Source organism: Engraulis encrasicolus, chromosome 2, assembly GCF_034702125.1.
Source record: "Engraulis encrasicolus isolate BLACKSEA-1 chromosome 2, IST_EnEncr_1.0, whole genome shotgun sequence".
Taxonomy (NCBI): domain Eukaryota; kingdom Metazoa; phylum Chordata; class Actinopteri; order Clupeiformes; family Engraulidae; genus Engraulis; species Engraulis encrasicolus.
In genome coordinates this window covers 28,707,438-28,722,391 of record NC_085858.1, presented here as the reverse complement: position 1 = coordinate 28,722,391, position 14,954 = coordinate 28,707,438, and the positions used below count along the sequence as shown (strand labels likewise).

At 44.1% G+C, this 14,954-nt stretch overlaps 1 long non-coding RNA gene across 1 annotated transcript; it reads right to left on the bottom strand.

Moving 5' to 3' along the window:
- Positions 1–5,903: 5,903 nt before the first annotated feature.
- Positions 5,904–7,422, bottom strand: LOC134436429 (uncharacterized). The gene is made up of 3 exons (XR_010032204.1): positions 7,012–7,422; positions 6,522–6,645; positions 5,904–6,397 (listed from the first exon to the last, which is right to left on the bottom strand). It is a non-coding gene; the product is annotated as an uncharacterized LOC134436429 (long non-coding RNA).
- Between the last annotated feature and the right edge of the window lie 7,532 nt (positions 7,423–14,954).

The following is a 14,954-nucleotide window of genomic DNA, read 5'->3' as shown; positions in this document are numbered from 1 at the left end:
CAGCGGTTTGATATCTTCAGTCTACTCCTTCACCTCCAGCAATGGAACAAAGAAAGACCAGACCTTCCATCTAATGGCATCCCTGACCCTGCTACTAAGTACAATAATTAGCCCACAGTACCAGCCTGTGATGTCTCCCGGTCAGTCACTCGCAAAGACCAAACAGGAAGAAGGGGAATCAAATACCATGAAAGTATTCAATAATAAGTATCTACCTGGGAGCCACACATATAATATATGTACACTGTATATGCAATCTCCGCTAGCACCTTTCAAATCACTGTAATTTGTTTGTGTGTGTTGTGTGCGTGTCTGAGAGAGCACAATAGGGTAAGGAGTGGGGCTTATCTGTTATTTTCAAACGAGGTCTATGGCTAGTATATGGGTGGTTGACGTTTAAGGGCGTAACGCAAAAAAAAAGTTTTTCAAATTCCTAAAAAAAATGATGGATAAAAATGGGAAAAAATAGAAAAAAATAAAGCACTTAGTGGTCTGTGGAATTTCACCTTATTTTTGCCATTTTTGGGAAAATGTGTCCTGCATCAACACATTGCATAGGCATATCACACCGCAGGAAAATGGAGTCACACCACAGGGAATTCACTGCATTATGGCCATTTTAATCCTTTTGTATACATGACTGAAATCTGAGCTCATGCTAACTTGATAATGATATTGTGTTTAATCTTAAAATGTGTTTTCATTTATATATATAAAAAAATTCCTTCTATAAGAGCAGTCACACTACAGGACACCATAAAATGAACCTAAGCCTTGCGTGACAGAAAGATTGCAATATGAAGACATTTAAAGAGGTCAAGAGTCACCTTAAACTTCCACAGCACTTTCCAATAACTGAGGTACTGACTGGTTAGGAGCCAGTCTTTAAGACCCTTGTAGTTGGCCTTGCAGCTGCCCATTCACAAACATTGACATACATGTCACCCCACAGGACGCAATTTGTGTTACGAAATTGAACTTGTAGTTAATATTACTGTCTTTAGTTTTTTTCACATTCACATATCTTAAGATAAAGTTAATATTTATAGAATCATGCCAAATGCTTTATACATTATTCAAAATGTTGTTGGTTAATTTATATATATATTATATTCCAGGTTTCATTAATGTTACAGTCACACCGCAGGATATTTGACATATAAACCTGTACATAAATCTTAACAAAAATATTTCTTCTCATCTAGGACTAATATGAAACATAATGTACCACATCTTCATTCATTGACATTTGTTTTTTAAAGGAAAAATAACAGTTTTGTAGGCTTTTAACCAATGTTACGAAAAAAACAAGACGTCACGTCTCCCACCCATATGCACTGTTATGCAATACCAAGGGGTCTGACCCCTGAGAAGGTGCTTTTTTCTTCTTCTCTTTAACATCATCTGCAGTTTTTCAGCAGCTTTGTTGCAAATTGACTGTCATATCTTCTATGTTCTACATTACAATTATTCAACTAGTGTACTAGTGTATGTGTAAGCAACGACTTGTATCAGGACAGGCTCTCATCAGTAGCCCCAGCTAACCAACATAGGAAACACTGCCAGCGGTGCTAATGCAATGCAATGCCATTGGGCCCGACCCTCTGAACATGTGGGTTTGTTTACATGTTTACATGACTAGTGTCTGTGCATGCAACTTGTTATGTGTTAAACTTTCCTGATGTTATCCTGACCGTAGTCAGGGAGGGTAGCTTCATGGGGCTCCTTTTAACCGGTTTATTGCACCAACACAACGTAACACAACCACTCCAATTGCCGCCCTGACTGCATACAAAACTTCTCCCGCTAGCCTCAGCCTTCCTATCCACTCAAGCCCTGCCCGCGCATGCGCATAACGCCTCCTATGGCATATCTTACAACACTACCCCCACTCTGGATAGCAATTACTCATAATTCTAATCCAGTACAGTAGCATAACATTTCCAGTTTTCCATTACTTCATACAAATCAGAAGACATAGCAAACCATTTCTAGCAAAATGCCATGAGGCAAAGTCCTGGCAAGGCACATAATAAATGAGGTCATTTAGGGCAGTTACCATTTAAATAAGACAATACACATCGTGTGTCCCAGGGCCCTGGCATAATATCATGAAGAAAAATGTCAGAAAATGCCTTCTCCTGAACATTTGAGTGAGCGAGGAGCGATTTCGCCGGAACGGCAAGAAACTTAAGGTGAATGCAGAGCAGTTTGAGCGCAACTTTGAGCGGCAGAGCGAATCAGCAAACATCCTCCCGAGCGGGGAGAGGGAATTGAGCCTCGCTCAGCTCCGTTCACATGCTCTGTCCACCATTGCCCTTTTCACTTCGCACACCCCCATCGGTGCGTGCATCCATTTAGGAAAACCCTGCCGCATCTGAACAAGGGTGGCAGACGTCAATCTATAGGACGGACCGTTGGTCTTTTTAGTGCCTTGTCCAGCGTCCGGCACAGCATAAGCCGAGCGGCTAATTGATTAAAATGCACGAAATTACAGCTAAGAAACGCACATTTTCTTGGTGGAGGACCCTCAAACCCCCCATCAAAAAATATGTCCGCCTTTTTACGGTCACGGAGATGGTCCTGTCCTAATCCGAACCGTATCCAAAACCAAGGCCCAAAACCGCAATCTGAACCGAACCGTGGACACACTGTTCCGTTACACCCCTAGTAGACACAGGTGTTGGAGTGGTGGTGGTGGTGGTGTTGGTAGACTCAGGTGCTGGAGTGGTGGTGGTGGTAGTCACAGGTTCTGGAGAAGTGATAGACTCGGGTGCTGGGGTGGTGGCAGGAGTCACAGGTGCTGGGCTGGTGATAGACTCGGGTGCTGGAGTGGTGGTGGTAGACTCGGGTGCTGGGCTCATGGTGGTGGTGGTAGTCACAGGTGCTGGAGTGGTAGAGGTGGTGGTAGTCACAGGTGCTGGGCTGGTGGTGGCGGTAACAGGTGCTGGAGTGGTGATAGACTCAGGTGCTGGAGTGGTGGTGGTGGTAGTCACAGGTTCTGGAGAAGTGATAGACTCAGATGCTGAGGTGGTGGCAGTGGGAGTCACAGGTGCTGGGGTGGTGGTGTTGGTGGTAGACACAGGTGTTGGAGTGGTGGTGGTGTTTGTGGTAGACACAGGTGTTGGAGTGGTGGTGGTGATAGTCACAGGTTCTGGAGAAGTGGTAGACTCAGGTGCAAGGTTAGTGGTGGTGATGGTAGTGGTACAGAGCGCATCATCACTTGTTCAATCACAAGATCTGACCACAGCCCTGCCCAAAGCCTGCTGCTTCGTCGAATTGTAAAGTAGCCATCACTGAACATTTTGGATAGCCATGGATTTGTGCTTGGTAATTCCAGCATTGTCTGCAGATACAACCGAGCGCGTAATGCACATGTCCTCTGGCGGCAAAGAGGTTCAGCATCCGACTAACAGCTGACAGATGTAATGACCAGTTGCCTGTTCTTTCGGCATAAATGAAATCCTTCACAACCTCAATGTATGTCAGGTATTGGATCCATAATTTTGATGTTCTGGATTCTGTTGATAGCCGGCATTTCAAATTTGTGAGAAGTCTGTCTAATTTATCCAGCACTGCTTGAAATGTTGTGTCTGAATCTGGATTTGTCCACATTCTGTCATAAGCATCTTCAAGCTCCTTCATTTCTTCGAATGATAGACAGTCTGTATCCTTAAGCCTTGCTTGAATACTTGACCCTGCCAAATTCATCTTATCTTCACCCGCATCTGTCCTCTCCTCCTCTCTCTTGGCACTGGTAATCATACTGACATCATTGACTGGAAGCAACATTTCCAAAAGAATTGTGTGCAGTGCTGATGATACAAGAAGGTGTCCCCTCAGTCCTCTGGAAATTTCTTTCCCATTCATCATCTGGCCAACAGAATTTAGTGCAAAGACCGTTTCAAGGGCTTCTCTCAGTCCCGATCCTTCCATCAATGTTCCAAGGCTTCCAATAAAGCTCATTAAAGGTAGGGTAGGAGATCTTTGAAAACGTTTCCTGCGAGCTATATTTTTGAAAATACACAGCCCGCCTCTCCCTTCAGCCCTCCCCTCGAAGCCACGCCTTCAAAACACATGAACGCGCATGCAGTCTGCCAAGTGTTCGGATTATCCCAGGAACCCACGAGAGCTCACGAGGCGGGGATAGAAGCCACGTCAAATCTTTTAGCCAAGCTAACTTCCAGCCATGGCACTGTCTCCAGCTACGGTAAGAATGTTCAACATCGCAATAAACGCACAGGCCGTCATGGTTTCCATTTCAAGAAATATTGACAGTAGATGTGTACTAGATTAGTTATTGAACTTGACTTGATACATGTTACTTAGATATCTCATTCTAACTTCCTAACACTGATGACAAGATGCTATACAGTCATCCCTAGACAGTAGCTAGTAGCTACTGACATGGATTGATTTTGATAGATGTGTACAGCAATATACATTTTACTATTGTATTCATATATACCCGACACCACAATCCGTAGTGTTTAGGCAAGGACGTCAGTTATGTACGAATCCTACAGGGAGATTTCACTTGGGTTGTTGCACACGCAGACACAGGAACATAGGGAGTAAAGAAAAACAACCGAACTGATCAACACTAATGAAATTGCTTTGGCTGACGATATTTTCAATGTGTGTATGTGCTTTAGACCTTCCACGACCACGACGAGAGCTCCAGCTCTGACTTTCCTGGCCCATCACAATCATAACGACCTAACAGCCCAGTAGGACCGATGGCCAGAGATGGAGGAGGAGGAAGACAGACGCAGCAGAGGTCGGGGACCTTGATTAGGAAGACTCCAACAGAACTGACGCCCTGCTAACTGTAAGGATGTCCCATCAGGGGTCCCCAACCTTTCTCGGTCTGAGGGCTACTCGAGGGCTACTAAGAGCTAAGCTTACCCGAGGGCTACCTGTTTGTTCAAAATCCTCTACCGATGTCTTGACATCATTCCCAAATTACATTATGATTGAATGATAATTTGCTTATAGGTTATAAAGAAATAATCTCATATTTAAATTAAGAAGAACATTAACTGTGACTAAAATCTTGTAGTCGTAACTGTTTACTGACATCCTTGGTGGGCACATCAGAAGCTCCTGGAGGGCGACCTGGCGCACCACGTTGGTGACACCTGATGTACATTCATCTCACAATAACATATTTCCTGCTGTATTCCTCCAGATGTCTAAGTATTGTAATGGATGTTATCACAACAGATGTACTCTATATCGCAACACGAGTACACCTGTTGTGATAACACTCAATACAATATTTCTACTCCTATGAGTACTAGTGTGATATTACATGGTTGTAGGTACACAACACCAGTTCAAGTACATCCAGAAAAAATCCTTCTACTTCATACATCTGTGTGCCCCTGGCACAACACCAGTTTGTAAGAAATTGAATGCAAAGCGCTGTATGCGTACAATTGGCACATCTTTATTTATATACACAATAATATGATTGCTTATGTCCATATCTGTCTTATTGTCAATAGAGTTATTTAGTCCCCATCATCAAATTGAAAAGGCACTACATAAAACACATTTATTGCTTTGCAGGCCTTGATTCAATCATTGAATTTGAAGCAATCCCATCGGTTACTGCAGCGTGCCCTGACCCGTGACCCCAGTTTGATGTTCGACCTGGCACACAACATCTGGTCCTCAGCCACATCCCAGTAGCACAACCAACCTGGCGCCTCTGCGCAATCTGTAAGGAGATGCCCATGAACATTGAAAGGAAATGCTGTGGTGTTCTCAGTTTTGATGGAAGACTTTGGGCTGATGTAGGACCAGGTGAGAGAAACGGACTCTTCAGGCATGCAGCCTACAGACGGTATGGGCACTTGAACAGGGTCGACGTCGTTATACACAGTACAATACCCAGGATTAGCCAGGGTTACCCTGCTCCACTAGAGCAATATAAAAGGTTTATACAGAGTACGGTATAAAACACACAAACCGGCAGTGTGCAGAGTTTTATTATTTTTCATTATCTGTAGGAGCATTAATCTGTACATTTATACATCTCGCCTTTTTGGTTTGGAACCATGTTTGTCTTGTTACCTTTGTTTTTTTTATACATAGAAAATAAATGCGACCTGTCAAATAATCTTCTGATTGTGGTCTTGTGGAATATATAAATTATGTAACCATGCATTTTCAGTCAGAGAATTAATAAAAAAAGCCACACAGTCAAATTGTGTCCCCCAATATTTACTGTCATTGAAATGTATGGACAATTTAAACAATGTATTACACATGACATTAGATACATTACTATATACTCTATTTACAGTTGTCATAACCACACAAAAACTCGGGGAAGGTGGGTAAGTGCAGCAACTGTGAAGGGTCTAGTCTGAGGTTGGAGGCGTCTGTGCTGTAAAAAGATCAACAGAATTACAAATCACATATCTGACAATAGCTCCAGTGACATTTTAAATGTAAGTAACCTGGGTTGTTGGGGCAGGGACACCAAAAATAACTCCTTCATCTGGGCTCACCTGGTTGTGAGTGTCTGCTGTCAGCCATCCCTCTTGGGGCAGAAAGTCTTCTGCGCAGGACGGTGCCCTGTTCACAGTATGCAGCCTTCATGTCCTGGAACTTTTATTGTGCAATTTTCCATATCTGAAACAAGCAATGTGTTAGACTGTATTAGGGCTTCATTACATTCAATTACACAGCAGGATTTTACAGGGTGTTGGCTACAGTCCCAGGAGCAAAGTGGAGTTGTGTGCCTTGCTCAAGTGCACTTCAGCTGTGGATGGAGGTGTAGGTAGGGAGAGGTAAGGATGGGATTTCAACCTGCTTCTCTCTGATCTTAGGACCACCTCTCACCATCAGCTGATGGCTGATACCTCAAATTTCACTCATGCCCCAAGTTATGTTCTGTAATCAGCATTGTTTTTACCTTACAAAAATAAATAAATGTAAATGCATTCAGCACCATGGGGGGCTGTGAAGACCTTTGAGAACATCTGCCGAACTACATACTGAATTGAGCCGTCCGCCTTTCTCTTGGTTGGTCTGTTGAGATGGTGACTGCAGTCCAGGCTTCTTGGATCGGAGGAGAAAAGCTGTAGCTTTTACTGGCATAAGTATGTGGTTGTGGAAGGACCCTGTCTGCGGTTGACCTGAGGGAAAAAAGAGCACAAGTTGCATATATTAGCACAGAGCCCATGCTTAGACCATAGACAGATAAATCATCTGGCACAATCTGTATGCAACCAACAGAACCTAGAAAGAGAAAGATTAGCAGCAATACACAAAGGGGACAAGTATACAAAAAACATGCAAAGTGTTCTGATAATGTGCATGGAGGTAGTCTGTGTTGATTCCAGCAACCTCAAAGACTGAAAAGTGTCCCAGTGTATTGAATTGAAAACTATAGCGCGTGTGCGCGCACACACATAGGAATATGATAATTTAGTGTATCAATTACAACTACAGGATCTGTTCATATGCTTTAGTCAGATAGAACCATTGTTTCTCAAAGGCAGAACATTCCAAAAAGGATAGTAGTATCTGCAACTGGACGAAATTACACCCACAAGCATGAAAACATTTGAACAACTCAAAGGCAGCCTTGATATGAGAGTGAACCTGATGAAGCAATAGCGAAACGCTTTGTTCACCAAATAAACTACCAGCAAAGATACCAGTGTGCGGTGATTAATCCTTCATTTACTTGGCAGCCTTGAAATGTTGTGATATAGGAGAGAGGAACAGCTGGGGAAAACACCACAACCTTGAAATGGACAAAGGAGAACATTTCTATATAACCAGGGTAAAAACAAATAATGTACCGGCATCTCCATGTGATCATTCAGTGTAGCCATCACAATAAAGATCTGCTGTGTAGCCGACCGTCATGGTCCAGGTGGTATTTATCAAATGCAAAACTACTGTATTCTCAAAAACGACATCAGCGAGTTAACAACATTACACCCACAAGCATGGAAATATTTGAAAACCCAAAGACAACCTATTTCGCAATGCTGGAGCGGCGAACAGGTTGTGCTTGTGCTTGCTACAGTATTACCATCGTCATACAACAGAGACGTACCCAAAGCAAAACATGCAAACAATATATTTTTGTAAACCACTAGAAAGACATGGGCTTTGCTAGTCAAAGTACCGGTAATGTGTGCGTAAACATGGTAGGTTACTTACTCACAAAAAATTGGCAAAAACATACTCCTCCTCAACTGTCATAGCTAATTGTAACACCATTGACGGTAACACGGCTTGACATTTCAGCCATTTTTATGGTGTTGTGCTAACTGAGGACCTCAGAAGTTCCACCACAACACCTTAATCAATTCATGTATTTGTACTGTATGCTTTATCTGTGTTTTTCTGCACGTGATTTCTAATTCAGATTCTTATGAATATGTTGATAACACAGTTGACAGGCAATTTTCCCGCTATGAGAACATGAAAAAGAATGGATTAAATTATGGAAGGATGGAGCTCAAAACTTGAGAGGCACCCAGCTGCAGACGTATGGGGGTAGCTCCACAGGAAGTGGAGCAGGGAGCAACGAATATCCGGTGGAACTTATTCGTTGCGGTAATGCACTTTAGTTTGTCAGCTAGTGAAGGGCATGGCGATTCTTTCCCACCAGTTCGTTCTCTTCGTTCAGTTCTGCTGAGGAATTCGTTCGTTCACAGTTCGTTAAGTCATTCATTTTCATTATGTCACGCCACAACACAAGACAGCAAGGGGTGAATGTCGAGCGAACTAGTTCAGTGAACGAGAGGAGGGGGGCATTATTATTTTGCCTGTGTGCTTCTCTTGTCCAAACATATCAACTTAACTCATTTTGCCTAACAATATTATTTATTTAACAGCAGCACACATTCAAAAAAAGCTCAATTGCAAGCTGCTTTTAACAAAAAAGTATGCCTTCGTCTCTGCCACGTTAAATTGTTTATTCGTGGTCATGGAGACTGTTGCTATGCGCCCAGGCTGGTCTCGTTCGCGGGCTGAACACAGTTCGTTCTTGCTGTGCTGTGTAGATCTAAGGTGCCCCTCTTGTCTAAACCTATCACCTTAAACCTATTTTGCAGATTAATTTTATTTATTGAACAGTAGCACCCATTAAAAAAGACAGAAAACAGTTAACTTGGAGCCACCAGCTATCCTTTGCTCCTAGCTCCACTTTTCGTGGAGCGTGCACCATACGTCTGCAGCAGGGTCCTTGTGCAAAACTTACCAAAAAGTCTTCCCATATCCTGCTTAAGAGGTTATGACATCACGTGATGTTATTCGTATGGCCAAAGACCAAACCATTACTGATTTATGGAGGGGGTTTCAGACCGTGACACGGTTTACACAGGTTTCGTGGACACACACAAAATGGCAAATTTCATGTATAATGGAAAGGACAGTGGTCTTTCTGACAGTTGTCATACTGTGATGATTACTGTGAATCAACATTTGCAATCGTCTTGGGCAAAACAAGTTTCTTTACATGCTAATATGAAGACTGAACCTGACATTTGGAAAACAGGACGGCATGAAAACGCCCAAAATCAGTATTAAATATTCATTCTTGCTGAGGGAAATAATGCCATGTCTACACTTTCTGTGTTATATGAAAGATAAATGTGTGCTAATGTCCAAAACATCATTGGATGCAGTTAATAGTTCGTGGAATTGGCAAATAAAATCCATGGACTTAAAAGCGCAGTCGATTCGTGGAATCACTCTTACGCTATGTGTTGAAACTAGGCTACATGATCCAACGTGCCCCTCCCCTTGTACAACGTCTGTGTGGTACCCAACTCACTGGGCTAGTGTTAGCGGAAGGTCCAGGAATCTGTCTTGTGAACAAAACGTTTCGTGGGCATCAGCATGATTTCCAGAACATTGTTCTTCTCAATCGGATATGTCAAGCTATCATACGGAATACGGAGGGATAACGTTACGGAATCACCTTCACCCTCAGTAGCGCGCCCCAGTTCAGTCTACAGCAATAGCATGCCAAGGCAATAGGCATGCATGCCAAGGCAATAGGCATGCCAGAGCTAAAGCTGGGCTTACACTGTGCGACTTTTGCCCCGATTTGGCACTCGCACGACTTTTTAGAGTCGGGACGATTTCTTGCTCAATCGCAGGTCAATCGTGAGTCTAGCATCGTGCAGTGTACATGGGATAACGACAAGCGATTTCGCCTCACGATCGTGCAATCGCAGGGTCGCAAGAAAATCAAAACGGTTTGAAATTCTGGTCGTGGCTCGTGCGTAAATCGCACAGTTAAAGCAGTGCGTTTTGGTTTGTCGAGGATAGGCATAGCAAACGTGGTTTCCGTTGGTTTCAGTTTGTCCCCGTTAATGAAAGCTTGGCTACATGGTTGTTGTGGTTAATACATCTACCTGTAACACAGGGGTCGGGAACCTTTTTGGTGGAGAGAGCCATTTTTAAAAAAATGTTTTTTGTGAGAGCCATACCATTTTCGCCATTATTTCTAATGCTAATTGTCATGCACAGAAGGGAATAAAAGTAACGCTTGCATTGGGGACAAGAAGGGAGAGCTAACGAAAGAAGAACTAAAACTACTTGTAGATGTGCTGATGTGCATTTAAGAAGCCACGCGCATGCATTACCTTAAGTTTCTATCTTTTATGCATCGGAGGTGCCAATGAGCAATGAGAATGACGGAGGTGCTTCTATTCTAGCCATCAGACAGACACAGGGAAGGTGCATGAGGAGGGAGGAGGGAGGGAGAGAGAACTTCAAGACAGGATGCTCATCTTGGTCGCGCTGACATTGTTAACATTTTACAGTTGATATGTGGCTGACATGTCTATTTTTAGTAATTCGCGAAAATGCCCTACAAAGCGCGTCCCTTACCGACATGCGTCCCCAATACAGAACGCATGATTTAACCGCCAAATAGGCTACAGGGCGATTCCGTATTTCAGGGGACGAATGGCAACCCTACGTTTGCCTTCGCATTGTGGCACCAGTTATCTCGCAATCACACTAAACTGGGAAAGACTTACGTCAGTTGATTCAGCAAAAGTTCTTCCTGTAATCGAGGGAGAAGTACAGCGCTGCATTTATATCCCTCAATTTCCTCCACTTGATTTGCCATCATAATGGCACGGTCGTGAACAGTTTCTTTGTTTTGGATACAACCGTTAGCCAGCTGAACTTTAGGTAAAGCATTACGGATGGAATGTTATCTCACACGACACGACCCAGCGCTGGCACGGCGTTGTCCAATAAAAAAACGCGTTTTTATCTGTACAGTAGCCTTCGTCGAAGGCCTGTGCTTGGCTCAGCTGATCGGACCTGGGATGGATTAAATGCGCGATCATACTTTATATTTTGAATATTATCTTAACTTTTCGATTTCAGTAGGTCCATTTTTAATTTAGTGCCGTAACAAAATTATTCATGGCTTATTGAGTAAACAAATGACAGGTTTGTCCGAGAGCCACATGCAGTTCCCAAAAGAGCCACATGTGGCTCGCGAGCCATAGGTTCCCGACCCCTGCTGTAACAGAATAAAGCTTGTGCTATCATGAGCACTTCCTGAGTGGAGAATCGCATTGCCATGTTGCCAAAAGTAATTTAAGTGAGAGTGAAGTGTGGTATTTTTCTTCTCATTTGGCGACACAACATTATAAAATAATGCGCCATAACCGTGGATATTTCCAGGCGCGCGGTCGACACTTATACACGCCAATGGGCATGACAGCATCTAGGAGGCAGTGTTGCCAATTTAGAGACTTTTGGCCACCTCTGGCGACAAAAAAAAATCATCTAGCGACTTTTCAGGCTCAATCTGGCCGAATCTAGCGACTATTTCGCTTCACTTGTGAGAGGCAAATCAGTCTCCCTCAGTGTTGCCAAAAGAAAATCAGCCAAAGTCGCTATGGGCTTGCTGAAAAGTCGCTAGAAGTCGCTAGATGACGTCATGACGTTACGTATGACGTCACAATTTCACGCACGGCGCGCTGATCTACAGAAAACGTGCCCACATGCCTTCGTCCACAGTACTAATGGGCGGTGCTAGCTACTTTTTGGAGATCAGAGCTTATCTGCAGCCCCGCTTAACCGTGGGAAACGCTTCTGACGGCGGCGCAGAGTCAGAATTATGTGGAAAAACGATTAATTTGTCACTGAAAATGCACGTTTTAAAAAGTCGCCACATGCACCAAAAAGTCGCTAAAGGCGCTAGATGAGTTTTTTGTCGCCATGTGCCCGAGATTCACTGCGGTCGGTGCGGCCAGCCTGCTAGTGCTCATTTAAATTTGTCATATGCTTGTAGGGTAGACCCGAGTAAAGTTAAGTACAGGGTACAGTTTAGATAAATCAAATATACCTGTGTAACAACAAGACTCTGATCTAATTCCAAAGTGTGGACATTAACATAACATAAATGACAGTCCCAAAACATTTGGTGACCATATCGAAGATTGTGTAATCTCGGTTTATGTTGACATTCGGTTCCTGCCATATCTTTGTCCCATATCGCTTGCCGTAGTCTCATACAAGCAGATGTACGTGCATGAGAATTCCTGTGCGTATCACAAAAGCTGCCACACTGGTGCATCATGTGTCACGTCTGTCTCTACCCGCCACTGGAAATGCATTGTGTGGTGTCGTGGGGAGGGACACTGATTTGCCTCTCACAAGACAAGCGAAATAGTCGCTAGATTCGGCCAGATTGAGCCTGAAAAGTCGCTAAGTCGCTAGATGATTTTTTTTGTCGCCAGAGGTGACCAAAAGTCGCTAAATCTAGCGACAAAGTCGCTAAATTGGCAACACTGGTCTCCCTCCCCACGACACCACACAATGGATTTTCAGTGGCGGGTAGAGACAGATGTGACACATGATGCACTACGGTGTGGCAACTTTTATGGTACGCACAGGAATTCTCATGCACATGTACATCTGCTTGTATGAGGCCACGGCAAGCGATATGGGACAAAGATATGCCAGGAACCGAATGTCAACATAAATCGAGATTACACAATCTTCGATATGGTCACCAAATGTTTTGGGACTGTCATTTATGTTATGTCTACACTTTGGAATTAGATCAGAGTCTTGTTGTTACACAGGTATATTTGATTTACCTAAACTGTACCCTGTACTTAACTTTACTCGGTCTACCCTACAAGCAGATACAGGGGGCATGAGAATCCGGTGCGTATCACAAAAGCTACCACAACGGCTCCTTGGGATATGTATATGACAAATATAAATGAGCACTAGTAGGCTGGCCGCACCAACCACGAATCTCGGGCACATGGCGACAAAAAACTCATCTAGCGCCTTTAGCGACTTTTTGGTGCATCTGGCGAATTTTTAAAACGTGCATTTTCAGTGATAAATTAATCGTTTTTCCACATAATTCTGACTCTGCGCCGCCGTCAGAAGCGTTTCCCACGGTTAAGCAGGGCTGCAGATTAGCTCTGATCTCCAAAAAGTAGCTAGCACCGCCCATTTGTACTGTGGACGAAGGCACGTGGGCACGTTTTCTGTAGATCAGCGCGCCGTGCGTGACATTGTGACGTCATACGCAACGTCATGACGTCATCTAGTGACTTTTCAGCAAGCCCATAGCGACTTTGGCTGATTTTCTTTTGGCAACACTGCCCGGAGGAAAGGGCTGGTTGGTAGTTTATTTGCAGTGTCCTTGGTCGCTACAGCATGCTCAAAATTCACAATTTAAGAGCGTTTTAATCAAAAATGTATTGGCGAAGCATGCTTGGCATAACCTGGCTCTCACGCAGATGGATTGTCATCCATCTGGAATTATGCTGGTAACCTTGCTGTTTTAGCCCGTGGGTGTATTCAAAAAAAGCTCGAACGTGATTGGAGAAATTAGGTAACAGTGACGTACTACTTCAACCAGTCACATCGAAGCGGGCCGTGACGTAGTTGTCTGCGACGCGCGATAGACGCCACAACAGAGCAGTTAGCATGTTGACAGTAGTTCCAGCCCAGCTAGCATGTGTATGTGGATCATTGGTGGCGTTTGAACGGCAAGCCGCCTGTGGTATGCCACCTGTGTCCGACATCGGACCACTGACGGTTACAAAACACACAAGGCATCAGTGGATTTTGGTTGGCAATCCGACATAGTGCACGAGTACTCTGCAGGGTCCAAACAGCGGCATGCTACCAGCCCCTAGCACCAATGGAGGAAGACCGCCAACTAATTTGGTGCCAGCAATTCATCGTTTGCATCAGATAAATCACAACAAAGATATGGTAAGTTAGATGTCTTGAAATGGCTATATTTTCTTTTCGTGAACACATCATGGGCATGGGTTTGTCCGTTTCTGACTTGGTGATAAATATTGCAGACAAAATGGACGTCTGCTTGCCTGCACAACCAATGTGACATGTATTGATGAATAAAACTTAATCAAGTATGTGTATTTCGCTGAAAATGATTGGCCAGCGATGAAATGTTATTCAGACAAAATTGCCAGCCATATGAAAACAATGCAGCCTCAACAGCATGCAGTTGCTACTAGCATTAGGGGTCTTACACACCAAGGCGGTAAAGCGTCGCGGAACGGCCACGTTTTTTACCGGCGTCGGTGAAAATACATTGAAACCTATCTGTCCTTACACACCAACCGGCGGTAGTCGGGCGTCAGCGGCGCGGGAGCCGGCTCCGCGCCGCGCTGCATTTGGAAAATAGAACTCGAGCGTATTTTTCACGCCGGCGACCGGCGGTGTCTCATTCAAATGAATGGCAAAGTAGCATGCTAGCTTTGGCTGTGGATAGGGTTTTGAATAGGACTGGCCGCGCACGCCGATGCTGTCAGTGTGCAAGGCAGAGAAAAGCACGCCGGCCAAAACTAAGCAGAAAGACCGCGTCCGTCCTGCGACCGTTCCGTTCCGCCTTGGTATGTTTTGGCCCTTATTGGTTGTGTTCTGGTCACCGTTAGACATGCCAATTT